A 14,482-nucleotide genomic window follows, 5' to 3' on the forward strand; every position below is an offset into this window, starting at 1 on the left:
TCTTTATACGTGAGAGAGAACTGAATTTAGCCATTTGGCTCTTCCCTTCTGAACCCCACCTAAGTCCTTTCGATCTGCRATACTTACATCATTATGTAGTCCAGGCTCTAAAGGCTGCTAATGAATACCAGGAGCTCATGAACAGAAATGAGTAGGAAATGAGTGAACGGGTCTAATCATAGTTGTGATGGTGATAACCTTAAAATAAAGCCAATTAATAAATGCATTTCACCAAAACCCAAAAGAAAATTGACTAAAATAAGCATCATCCAAGCAGGCAAGAGTCTACTTGTGCTTGACTGAATATGCAGATAAGAGGTAGTTGCAATGCTGCATTTTTTTTATAGACTTTTTTGTTTTGTATCGAAATGACTAGGGAAACAATGAATTTACCTTTTTAATATGAATTTAACAATGGAAAATTTTTATAACATACTTAGTATTTTGAGTATTTGTAACTGAAACATTATGCAACTAGCTGTTGCATTTACCAAGTCTATCTGATTATTCCTACAGATGTAAATCTGTATATTTAATTTCACAAATAAATAGCATAGACAGACAAGAACATCCATTCATACATGCCTACAGGCTGGCTCCATGCATAAATAGTTCTCTCTGAGACATCAGCAAAATAGAATTATACTCTAGGAAGAACAACAGACCCTTGATAAAATAATCCAAAATATCTCCACTGCAATTGTGCTGGATATTATGAACTCAGTGAAAGGGAAAAGACTACAGAATTTTGTTGAAAGTTTTGCTTTCAATATCTCATCGGTCATTGCAGGAAGGGGGAAAAAAAAAAAAAAAAAAAAAAGCTCCCCGTTGCATGGCACTTCTCTTGCAAAAACTGTACTTATGTAGGGTTCATTGAAGTACAGCCAGGTTATGGTATTTGATATGAAATCCAAAATTTCCCAGGTTAAATACAAAACTTCCTACTCAAAAGGCCAGAGTCACATATAAGGCAGAGGCATTTACAGTGGGAAAGATTAAATCAGAGTAACTTGGAAGTTGATCTCTCAGAAAGTGGGGGAATATCCGAATCAACCAGCAGCTACTTACCATGATGGGGAAGAGAATTTTGGTCATTGTGGCATCAACTTAATCAAAACTATAAAAGCATTCATAGCAATGACAAAATATGAAATTGGCTGTCACTCAACTAGTTGTCTACTGGTATCACAAGGGATAGTTTTACCTTCCAGTTTTGGGAGACATCCTTTTTTTTTTTTTTTTTTTTTTTTTTTTTTAATTTTCCTCTTCAGGCTCCCATATTTTAATACAAAAATCTTGTTTGTTTCTGCTAGTATTAACAATCTCATTTTTGATCTTGTTTGCAATAGACTAGAACTTCCTGTGTGCACTGCAGCAGAGAGAATCTTCTTTTTCCTTGTGAAATGAGCAGCATTAATTCTGATCTTTTCCTGAATTAGCAGAGCTTTTCATGGGAGCATTATTTTTAAGTGCTGTTACCGAAATTACTCGGCAGAGCTTAGAAGTTTAAATTAATGATGTTTAAATTAATTAAAGAGAATGGTCTGTGAATTTTCCCATCTGAGTTAAGATTCAAGATCTTATTTGGATTTTTTTTGTATGTTTCCAGAACAGCAAATTTTAATAAAATCTGATTTAAATGAATGCACAGGCGATTACATTAACGTTTCAATTAAAGATCACATGCAATTACTTGTTTATCCTGAAGTCCCATATACCTTAGCATTGGGTTATTCAACACAGACCAGTTGAAATCAGTGGCACTGTGGTAACTTCCATGGGCCTGCTGTATCTAGTAAGAAAAGGGGAACTGGAAGTTTTGAACACCTGCTTCCTATGGCCCTCATCTTCCCATGCCCCGTGTGTAAGTGATGGGTCATTTGAGAGCAGCCAATCCAGCTTCCACTGACTTCAGCTGGAYGGACTAAATGCAAGGATGTACTGCACCTACTGTACTGCATCTGTTTTGRAACACTAATTGATTTATCTAAGTTTGTCCTGGTGTGTCTGGATGTAATAGAGACCAAAGCTATTTCAGTCTCCAGTCGATGAAGTAGTGAGCATGGTAGTGAGCAAAGGCTCAGCATCCCCACTGTGAGGCTGTCACTAGCTAATAGCCACAGGACCAACTAGTTCTTGTCCTTTTTTAGCAGGAATCAGAATYGGTAAGGTTGGAAGGGACCTCTGGATATCATCTAATCCAACCCTCAAAYGAGTGGCCCATATGGGGATTGAACCTGCGACCTTGGCATTATTAGCACCGCGCTCTTCTACTTTAAGAGAAAATTCTGGTCCCAGTACGCATAGCTGTGTAGCCTGCACAGAAGCCATAGTTACCCTGTAAAGCAAAGAGYGGGTCTGAGAGGGGTATAACCCCATGAAACCCTGTTACCCCTTTCCATCCTCACTGCTGACAGTAGCCCCATTTGGCTCAGAGCAGCCAYGATCTGCTTAAGATGGGCTGAACTCAGGACACTGGCTGGTAGGCTGGGGTAGAGCATGCTCACACTCCCTTGAATCAGTGCTGGTGAGGCAGCAAGGCATCTTTAGGCTCTTCTCCAAAGAGCGCTGAGCTGGGGCTGARCTGCCTCATGAGGAGGAGATTAAGATGTGTGTGGGTACTGGACAAGAGAAGCCTTCAGCGAGGCTCAGATACAGGCCCCCGTTGGCCCAGAGCCAGGTTTATCCTCATTCCAGCCTGGATACCATAGAAAACAGCTACTGAACTGTAGGAAAAGCCAAGTCTTGAGCTTGAAATACATCTCAAATTTGGAGCCATCCTCCAAAAGCAATATTTAGGCAAGAACTTATAGTCAGCCCCATGCCATGCCAGTGCACTTAGGCTGCTGAACAGGGATGAGGTGAAATGAACTTTTAGTCTGGAGCAGCAAAGGAGGGATATGACTATAGACGATGTACAAGTGGTGAGGGATAGGACACAAAATTTTAGAGCAATATTTACAAATGTGAACTCCTACAATGAAGTTCTGAAATCTGTACATAGAAAAAGTAGCCTTGTTTTCAGAACCATCCCCCAGTGTAGGTCAGGTTGGCTGAAGCTGTAGGTGATCAGAGTGTGTGAAAATCCATCTGCTTATTCTCAGATATCTCCACATGGACTGAGAAGCAAGAGCTTTGGCACTCCGACCTTGAAACATGGCCTAATTAATTAGGCTCTAATATTTAACCTTGTGGGGAACTGATGCCTGGTACTTAACAGCAGGTGGCATGAAGTTACAGCAGTAACCAGGCGGGAATGAGAATGAGAATTGAGTATAATTTGCAGCCCCAAAATTCCTATCTTTCACATGATAAAAAGAATATTAAGTTGCAGTCCCTAAAAGCTTTCTGAGAGAAAAAGGAATCTGACATGCAAGCAGATACATGAAGTGGGGCTTCTGATTGGTTTCCATTTTGTTTCATTGAGTATCTGCAGTTTCCAACAAAGTATAAGGCCGATCTCTTTGATCCCAAAAGAATTAAACTGGAAATATGAATGGTCTTGCTGCTACTGCAATTAATGAAGATGATCTTTCCCATTTATTTAAATGGCAGTAATTGGTCTACCTTTTTTTTTCTCTCTCTCTCTCTTTGTTTTTGTTTTAATAATCAAATTCCTTTGAAAGAAAAAGGTTGAAAATTAGACTTTAGGGAAACTGTTGGATTGACAGAGCCTAYCCACTAACACTCATTTAATAAGTATCCCAAAGGCTTTCTTGAATGAAACCAATTACGAGTTCTTCCTGAGGAAAGGTGCTGGACTGCCAGGGTAGATAGATGTATATGTATAAAGCAGTTTCTATTCATAAGAAACCCTTCATCCTAAAGGCATTGTTTTTTTGCTTGCTGGCTGTTACATAATCATCTCTATTACTGTAGGTGATGTAAACAACTAGAAACACCTAGAAACTAATGCAAGAATGAAGAAGATAATTGGATAGTGTGGTGAGCTAGAAATGGAGTGACCCTGTTTCATGCATTCCCATTGCTCTCCATAAAGCAATTAGATTACTGATTAAAACAGTTTAATGGTCAGGTTCTGTCAGTGTAAGTTCAATTTTTTTACTTGGTCTTTCTCTTTCATATAACAACACCTTGGTGAACAGGGCTTTATTTATACCAAATATTATCTGTACCTGCCAAAAGAATATCCTTTACAGACGCACTTTGAAATTTCTTTCAGGGCCTTGGCACCTCTGATGAATAGGAAAGGGAATTTTAACATATATCTCCACCTTTAATTTTTCAGCATATCAGTTTTAGTAACAATCATTATCATCTAGCTGACACATCCAGGAATGTGAGAGACATTGTCAGAATCCTGAGAAATGAGCCCACGAGACAAAGTCAGAGCATTTGCGCCTTGACAGTTCAGGCACAGCAGCAGCCAAATAGGGCTGAAAAAAAGAAAAGGCACTATAGTTCATCCTCACTGATCTGAAGCCTACAAACAGTTATCATTTCAGACATAAATACTCAGAGCAGCATGGTTTCCTGGGAGGTTGTTATAAGAGTGAAGCCTACTGATCCCTTCTCTGAAGGTTTGTGTTTCATGACCCCATTTTGATGACTGATCATTTCTAACATTCATTCTCAGGAAACATTCTCTCTCAGAAAATCCATTTATATTAAGAATGAGCATTTTTGGGGGGGTTCAAACTGCAACTTGTCACTTTATTCTTACAGTTGGCGAAAAATAAGGTTTAATGCCTGAACTGCAAGACGAAAACSATTTAATATACTCACTTTTTCAAGTTCTTAACATTTTGCTTTACTTCATCTCTGTTTTATTTTTACTATGTCTGATAATACTTTCATATCTGCTCAATGTTTTATAGAAGTAGTACAGGCTTAGCATCAGCCCATAAATTTGGACAGCCCATGAGGGTGAGTTTTAGGGGGTTTTCCCCATCAAATATTATTTATTTAATAGCTATATGGAAAAAGAAGGGAAAAAAACATGATAATTAGTGCAATCCTGATAAAACCAATCTTTACAAGTAAGTCATCTACAGTTTGTTTTAATTCTGAGTTTTGGTCTTATATTCTACAATACATTGCTTACACAATTATTTGTCTTAAACCAGCCTCTGTTAAAATGATGTGTTTCATGCAATAAATTAATGAACATACAGGAGCCAGCTGGCAGCCATCAGTGTTGGGGAAAAATACAGCTTTCTTCCATACAACTAGATCTAGAATATTATTAGGCCTCTTGCTTTGTTCGAACAATTTCACAATAAGATCACCTTTGGAAAATGCTGGTCTTGAAAGTCCAATATTGAAAGCCTCAGAATTTTTTTCTCCTTTTTTTGGTGCAATAGGTGAATTAAAGTATTTCAAATATGCAAGCTGTAAGGCACCTATGTTTTTGTGTGTGCAGCTACTATACCCATTTGCACAGGAAGAACTTCTTTCTTAGCCCTCTTTTCAGTGGTATTTCCAAGCAAGGCTTGTGCCATACTATGCCACATTAGTCTTTGGAAAAGAGAGATCCCAKTATCCAATGCCAAAAATTCTTCAAAATCTTCTTCCTTCTCTGCTAGAAATTTAAAATGACTGTTCAGAGCTGCTCATTTTTTAAGCTGGTAGCCCAGCTTCTGTTTTATTTATGGTACTATTTATAAGTACTAATAGTGTCTTACATAATCATACCCCCAACAAATTATTGTGGAAAAAGAACAAGGGAGGTTATAAAAATGACAGGCAGTGACCACTGTCTACTGCGCAAAGGCCCCGGGTGTTACACAGCCGGCTGCTCCTGCCTGRTTCAGCCAGGACATTTCTTTGCCCTCCGTGGGAAGAGGCATGCCGGGCAGGACGGTGACCCAGAGCCAGCAGTGAGAAAATAGGAGTCTTCCTTCTCTGTCATGAGCACATGGGATAATGCGGACAAGGACTGCTCGCAGCGACACCACAAATTTCTGCCTACATGGCTTTTGGGAGCGAGCCTGTCTGCCCCGTGTTTCAGCTGAGGCCAGCTCATGACTGAAGCTGCTGGAAAGGAGAGCTCAACTGCCTGTGCACCAGGCACCGTGCTGCACAGCCATGTACGCGCCCGGCAGCCCTCTCCGCAGCCCAGGCCTCCTGCCGGATGATTCAGTTAGGACCCTGAGAAAAAAGACAAGAAGGCTACTAAGTATCAGCTGTTTTTCTTTCTGTCATTCTGCTTCTTCCTCCTCTTCTTGAGCGTTCGTTATTTATACTCAGTTTTTTAAAATGCATCTCTACAGTTCTGAYACCAAAAATAGGCCAAAAGGGCCTATCCCAACATTGGCAAAAAAAAATTCACAAGGCAAGCATAGAAAAAATCTGTGCATAAATGCATACCATGCAGCTCACTCTCCCTTTAACTACCTTAACTAGGAGGGAGAAAGTGAGGGCAAAGCAGTGCACCCTGAACAGTAATGAATCTGAGCTCCAGCAGATCAGGTCTGAGAACAAGGGCTAAAACTATTAGGGAGGACTCCCAGCCAGCACCTCCCTTYGCTTTACAACATGGGTACTACAGCACTAAATCTCTGCTGCTCTCCACGGGAGGACCAGGACATGAAGGTGAAGGGCATTTCTCAGATCTCAAACCATTTAGGACAAGAAAGGTTAAAACTGACACCTCCAGTTCTGCCAGGAAACATATTGGAAACCAATACTGCTTTTAGAGCATTGGTATAATGCATTTCCAATTGCTGCTCTATATGAGAAAACAGCTAAACATTGCTTTAAATACCCTAGCATTTTCTGGCCTGATGGCAATGGCTGACATAAATGACTAATAATAAATGGCCATTCTAATTGCTATAACATCAAGTCAAAGAATCTTTTTGAAGAGGAATTCTATACCCCCAGTCTACTTCTTAGTGCCTACTCTTATGATTGGAAGATGATTAGCTAGTCTTTACAGACATTATACTTAATATTCATTTACTCCCAGACTGGTAACATAATCATAATAAAAATAGATTTATTGGTTTGTTTCTCCTTCTAGCTCAATTAGGTAGAGCTTAACATTTTATAGGATACTGAGGACACTGAAGCAGACTCTGAATAATAATGGCTAATCTCTATTCATTGTGATACATCCCACAACAGCTGCAAATGATGGCCAAGCTCTGTTATCATCCCAGAGAGCATGAAAAATAAGGATCACTTCCAAGTATCTCCTTTGCATTAGACAGCCACTTTCATTTTCTAGTTACTCCTCACCTTTCATAAGACCAAAATTCTATGAAGCTAGCCAAAGATACATGACTGCTATTCCTCACCCTATACTCACTTAAAGGTGAAGACCTATCTGGACCATCCCAATGCATAGCAAATTTTAATAGTGCTGTAAAAGCTTGAGTTGCAGCAGGTAATTCCAAGTTTTGATCAGCCTACAGCCACTTCTGGGGCTATCTATGAAGCCGTGTTTATAGTTATCAAGATTTGTCCACAGATAGCACAACACACTGTTTTAAATATGGGGAATCTTCCTCCCTTAAGGAGAAATAGTCAAAATAGAATAATTCTTATTAATTTATAGTGCATGTCACACTCCCTGTGCAGCTTTTGGGGGCTGATGTCAGGTGAGACACTACAGCCAAGGTCTTGCTTCCCAAGTCAAATTACATTTGTGGCAAGTGTACCACAAAGCTGACATTTCTCAGCTATTCCATCTTCTGTCTGTCAGTATGTTTTTCCTGTCCCATCATTTCCTGGTTTTCCATTCTCAAGAAACTGAAATGAATACAGTTTGAAGGACTAAATATCTCTACAATCAGTGCTTCCAAAAATCTCAAGGATGCCACTATCCATCTTCAAGCAGCAACATAGTAAGACAGGGCAACTACAGTACTGTTTTTTAAAGAGAGTAACACATGGCAGTCCTGATTTTGCATTTCTGGCTGTTTTTTGAAGTGTGTTAGACAACTCTAAAAATAATTGCCAGGGATTTGTAAAGGATTCTGTAAGTGAATGCCAAAGAGATTTTAAGGTAGATACAGTTTGAGAAAGTTGAGCTGGAGGAGCTCAAATCCTAGATTATGTTCTCTATTTGTTACAAAGAACAGAAAAAGTTTGTGTAAAGCCATGCCACCTTCTTTCTTTCCAATATGATCCTGATCTAGACAGGTTAGTATCAGCTTCCAGAAAAAGACAACCAAAGCGGTTGCATGCCTCTGTGCCTGCCAGTTCCTGCTGATGAGGAGCGCTTCATGACTGACGACCAAGGAAACACCAGGTCCTTGGGGTTAGTGAGAGCATAGGGCACACTGCAGTGGCTGTAGGTCTTGCAGACAAAGCCACACTAGTGTTTAAGTAGCTAGTCTGGATACCACTGACAGCAGGGGAGCCATGAGAGTAGTAGCAGCAAGCCTGCCCGGGGTACTCAGGTAGTTAGCAAGTGCATACTTTGTAGTACCCAAACGACATCATTTGAAGGGTTGTCTACATGAGCAATGGGCAAACAGAGCCTACGAGTGGGTTACACAGTCTTCTTCACTACTCATTTTTTTGCTAAGACTGTGAAAATGATCATCAAATAGCTCTAAGTTATGACTATTCATCCGCAATGTGGAGATGTGGCTATTTAGAACCCAGAATTGTTATTCCTCACAGGCACCTGGCAGCCCTCAGGAAGGCCTGTTGACCGAGGCTGCATCCAAACAAGCAATCTTCTGGCTAAAGAGTATGTACTCTATTACCAGTTTCCTGTGTCACCCAATACAGTCATCTAATCATTTGATTCAAAGGCTCCAAATTAAAATTTTCAGCTGCATGGCTTTTAGCTTTGTGACTCCTATTGAAGCCAATTCTGAATTCTGAAAATGTACAGAATAACTAGCACAGCAAAGAGAAAAGATAAAATGYGTTTACAATAAAGCATATGCATTGTATCGTGTTTCTTGCATATATATTAGAACTGTTTTCAAACCCTTATTTCTTGAAATCATTTTAGACTTAATTAGTATTTAGCAGACTTGTTTTTTGCTGTCTGTAATGATCAAAAATGTTTAGTTACTGAACTATATCTTTCTTAATCAATAGCAATTACATGTACTTAGCTGTGAAGTGTGCTTTCTCTGACAGATCTCAAAACACTGTACAAAGGACAGCACCAAATTCATCTTTATATTTCACCATCTCAGATGACTCAAATGATTGTAATTCAATCAACAGATATTTAAAACAAAATTCCTTGGAATTTCAATTGTTTACTGTGCTATGTTTAAATAATATTTTTACCCATTAGTATGTCAGCCAATATTGTAATATTTTTTCTCCTAATTTGGCAAGGCAATTAGTACATATCAGAACTCTCCTCCCTTTCTGTAGTTAAAGACAAAGATATCTTATGTGATAYGAATAAACTTTGCAAAATCTCTAAACTTCCGAATGCATTTTTGCTTGGTTTTGAGCCTGGCAACAGTTGAGATACCGAAATTTATTAAGTTGTCCAAATAAACCATTACTCTTGTACCAGTGGGTTGTGTGTCAAATAGTAGCCTGAAGCAAAGCTGCTTGGCTCCGTTAAAGCCTTCAGCTAATAGGTTCATGATGAAAGCAACAACTCAAACTAAACRGTAAGAAGCATGGAGCTGCCTATGCAGGTCTCATAAAAGCGGATATGTTGTTTCATTACAGTTCTCCTGTGGTAATAGAGGCTACATTTTTACTCACCCTTAAARGGATGCACAATATTTGTGCACCCAACCTCTACCTGGGGAAAATGCTAGACATATTTAGGAAGTATTACCCAACTGCTTCTTGCATCTGAATAYAAGGGACAGAAGAAACGTGTAAGATGAAAATCATTCCTTGACTTTAGGGAGAAGAAAAGGTCATGGCGTCACTTCAGTTCTRTCTTGAAGGCTTAAATGAAAGAAAATTGCACAGGCCTGTGCCAGCTTTCTGCATACGGATGGATGCTATTACAAAATGCAACACAGTTTTGCACATCTAGTAATAGCARTGATAGACTGCTTAAAAAATCTGCTTCTCTGTAGGTCACATACAGATATACGTCTTGCCTTAGTGATGATTACAAGAACTTCCAGTTCAGTTCTCTCTTTTCAATATACAATTCCATATCAATTATAGTATTTTTCTGCTCTGTTTTTCACTGACTCACATTCTTGCTAAGATCATGAACTTCTGAACACATAAGTATGTAGAGATCTTACCATCCAGATTTCAACCACTCATGTCCCTCAAATTCATTTTTACATTTATTTTTATAACACCTCTGTATGACATAGCACAAATGAAGAATGGTAATATTTGTAKTAAAATGGAAAACAGAAATACAACYAACTCTCCAAGTTCCCTTACCTGTTCTTTTTGACTTTTGAAATTAATCTGTCCTCAGTTTTAGACAAATAATGCTATTTCAGAAATCTCATTAATAAAAACACTGACGCAATTGATGTTTTTCTTCTGAGACTGTAGCATCCATATATAAGATCTGCTGTTACTGTTCTCAGGCTGAGTTACTGTAAGCACAAACAACATATCATCATTGGACAGTGATTTTTACCAGATCAAGGCTGTGGCTTTGCCCTTCTGAGGGCTSTCTGTAAGTAGATAATACTGTTGAAGTAGGCAGAGGGATTTACAATGAACCTCTTTTTAATTATCTGCCATAACTCTAGGGAGCTTTTCAAAATGGTCCATTTCTGAGTAATTTTAATATGTTTCTAAAAGATTTAAAGTAATATAGGTCCAGAGGCAGAATAATAGGTATTGCTATTTTTAAGTGCCAGTGTAAAACCCCAGCTGCACATCTTTGTATTCATACTTTATTAATCAGTCCATTTTAATGTCCTCACTTTCATTTTTTTTCTCTCTCTCCCTCTCTCTCTCATGTTCTCTTACCTGCTCAGCTGCTTCCCAGAGATGATTTTAAAATTATCTCTAATGATTTTAGATACTTTTAATATGACTTAGTGAACCCAGTGGTCAGCTGGCAGTAGTATTATTTGGGGACCTTGCCTCATTGTTTCCTCTAAGCTCAGACATCATTGGCAAGATGCAGGCCAAATCTTTGGTCTAATTCTTTTTGTTTATTTATTTATACTTTAAATGAATATATCACAAAATAATAACAAAGTAACAACAAAAAGAGGGGCTACAACACAGCTGTTATTTTAGAGATGGAAACCATGGGCTCCCCTATGGACCACTTGATCTTTACAATGACTAGCCCTGCCTTCATTTCTGGCAACAACAAAAACGCTGTGTCCACTGTGAATTTGCTCTGGCCTCTTGGATGTTYGGGGCAACTACTCGCCTTTGTTTAGTGATGGGTTTTGACTAACAGGTTCAATTACTCCATTGAACCTGAAAGAGTTCTTGGCAAACCATTGAGTTTAAGTGACTTTGAAACTTTCTGGACAACAGCTATTAGTACCTTTCAGCACTAATAGTTAACAAGCCCTCTGGTCAAAATCTGTGCATTCAACTAGTTAAACAAGAGCAAAAAGTCTGATTTTGTTGACAGACAGAAGGAAGGAGGCRATTATACTATAAATGTTTCTGCTTACCTGATCCTCTTTCTTCTTTTCTTTTGCTTTACAGTTGTTCTCCTAGATCACTACAGAKATATCAAAAGAGTCAGTAATTTCAGCATTGGCAGTTTGCCTAGGATCAGTGCCTTGTAATAGAATAATCCCTTAGTGGGCTTCTATGGGGAAAGCCATGCTTGTCCCCCTTCCCCAAAACTCAGAGACACTGTGCTTCTCATGTTCCCAGGATCTCTGGTTCTTTCAGCTTTTATTCAGAGCTTAGTTTGTGAGTGGGGAAAAACACACAGCTTCTTAGGGCTTCAATCCTGGCCTTCCCTGATGTCCAGTACTGAACAGTAGTACCAAGAAATGTCTGAAATCCTCAGATATCAGACATATATCCTGATACATGAAGAGAAGGAAATCTTCATAAATGGTGTGTGTGTATATATATATATATATAAAATATAAATATATATATATAAATATATATATATATTTCTCCTGTACACAAACACACACACACATATACACACACACACATAGGTATATGTATATACATGATATATATATATATACACACAGATACACAAACATATACATGTATATACGTGTGTGTGTGTGTGTGTGTGTGTGTGTGTTTGCATACGGGATCAGGTCATCTCCCCTGCTATTACACAGCTGTTATTACACCACAGCGTATTTGTCCATTGTATTATTGGTTCATTTGAATGCAAGATTTGAACGCAGTTCTGTCAAAGGTGAAAATACATCTTGTTTTACCAAACTAGCTGTAGAAAAGTACCCAATTAATAGGGATCTGATAGCAACAATGGCATTTATATAGCACTTTTTATCTTGTGGGCAAGATTTATTTTGGGAGTAAATTGTATACACATTCCCRTTTTATCCAGGTGGAAACTAATCACTAAGCATGCAGGATCATTTAACCTATAGTTTTTGTTCTACCAGTGTGTCTGTTGGTATTGTTAAAAGTGTCAGTCAGCAAAGGACTTAGGTACACATTTGACTTTAAACTCTTTAAAGGGCTCAGTTGAAGTCAGTGGCAGTACTCCCAGTGCATAATATTGAGCAAAAATATCTGCAGGATCAGGGTCTTARGTCAGCAACCTCTCTGGGGCACACTATATTTCTTTTTGTATTAATATAAAATGCCATGTAAATGTATGGCAAAATATGCATGTTCAGGAAATAGGAACAATAGCTCAACAGATCTGGCTAACAGTTTTCAAAATAGCATTAGGACAGATTATTTAAAAAAATCAATGAATAATATTGGTTATTTTGGAAGACTGAATTTAGTAGATCCTAGGTACCAACAAATTCTTCAAGAACAATCAAGTTTTTGTTAGTCTTCATGATATCACAGACAAAGTAGGAAATATCTTCAATATCCCTTGAACAACATCTCAGATGTCCAAGTCTAGAATCAATACCTTTCATGTTATTGTTAGTTGTTGCTGGTTTATTTTTTAAAAATATCTTTGTCTTCTGCTTCAGAAACATATTAAATCTACCAAGTTTCTGATTTTCTGTCCAGATGCCCTACAAACTAWTTCTGGGACACTGCTGCTTGCTTGTTATGTCCCGTCATAAACAATGGTTCTTTATACTATTTTTTTTCCATCTAGCTATTAAAAATGACAGGCAGAATTATGCAATAGGGAATTTGTTTGGAAAAGAACTACAGAGCCAATACGAACTCCATTTGCAGTCTGTACATATACTCAATGAGATGGGTTCATTTCTTAAATAAATCTGTAGTTTAAGAGAAACCTGTGATAAATCTAAAGCAAGGAGAATATCTTGATGAGCTGAGGCAATAATGTGTCCTTGCTTTTTACCCTCCAGTAACAAAAGTATCCACAGTTTTGCAATGATAAGCATTATATCAAGCTATACCTACTGTGCRGTGCAGGTTGCCTAGTGCTCACATTTTGGGGACCTGTAACACTGTGGCTTTCTCATTTTGTTTATGAATAGTTCAGTGTCTCATAATTGTTATGCTTATTAGTGATTAATATAACACTCATTTTATATGTATATTATTGAGAGGCAGTAAGTCATGAAAATGTGTGTCTATACTGGAATGATACAGGTACATGTCTTTTCTGTCATTTCACTAGAATGAGTTGGTTTTCTTTCCATTCTTTCCATGACACTTTGGGTAATAGATTAAAAACAAGCTATCACTACTACTTGTAGGAATGGTTGATTTACATTTATTCAGTAACAGTTCTCTTTATGGAGCTACTTTTAACTCTCAGCCACAGTGAAGCATCATGCTGCCTTTCTGAAAGCTTTGCTGGAAAGGATGTTATCTGAGCTCTCCTCACCTGGCATTGACTGCAACACAGGCACAACATCTTGTACCTTTWGGCCAGAAACCTTCAAAAGTCTACTTTGAATAGGGCTTCTTCAAGACCAAGCTGTCTGTCTGTCCTGCACTTTCTGTCCTACAGCTGCAGGAAGAGAGGGACTATGAATGGTGGAAGATGTGAGTCCAGGTCTTGTCTATTAAAGGCAAGCAAGTCTGAAATGTTTTTCCTATGTATTCTGGCAAAGACATGCAGGGAAATGGCACTATTTTGTGTTAATTTCTTTTTTATTTTTGGAATTAGTTGTTTCATTTTTGAATGATCTGTGGGTTTGTCACCCCTGGCCAGTGGAACTTGTGAACATTGTTTAAATGCCTGCTTCTTGATATTCCCAGGATTGTTGGAAAAGTAGGGTCTGTAATTACATTATGTACAAGTTTTACATTTCCTCACAATTTAAGGCCAAGAGAGGATCCTCAGATTGTCTAGTCTGATGTCTTGTGTATCACTGGCTATAAAGGGTTGCACATATACCTCAAGGTTGAGACAGTTATTTTAGTTAGCTCATAGGATTTTAATCCTTTGTCTAGAGCAGACACCAAGATACCAGCAGTGCCTGAAATCCCTGTAATAATTGAGAAGTGATTAGGCATGACATGCTCA

This window comes from Rhea americana, unplaced genomic scaffold (assembly GCF_003343005.1).
Source record: "Rhea americana isolate MKP2758 unplaced genomic scaffold, rheAme1 scaffold_35, whole genome shotgun sequence".
NCBI lineage: Eukaryota > Metazoa > Chordata > Aves > Rheiformes > Rheidae > Rhea > Rhea americana.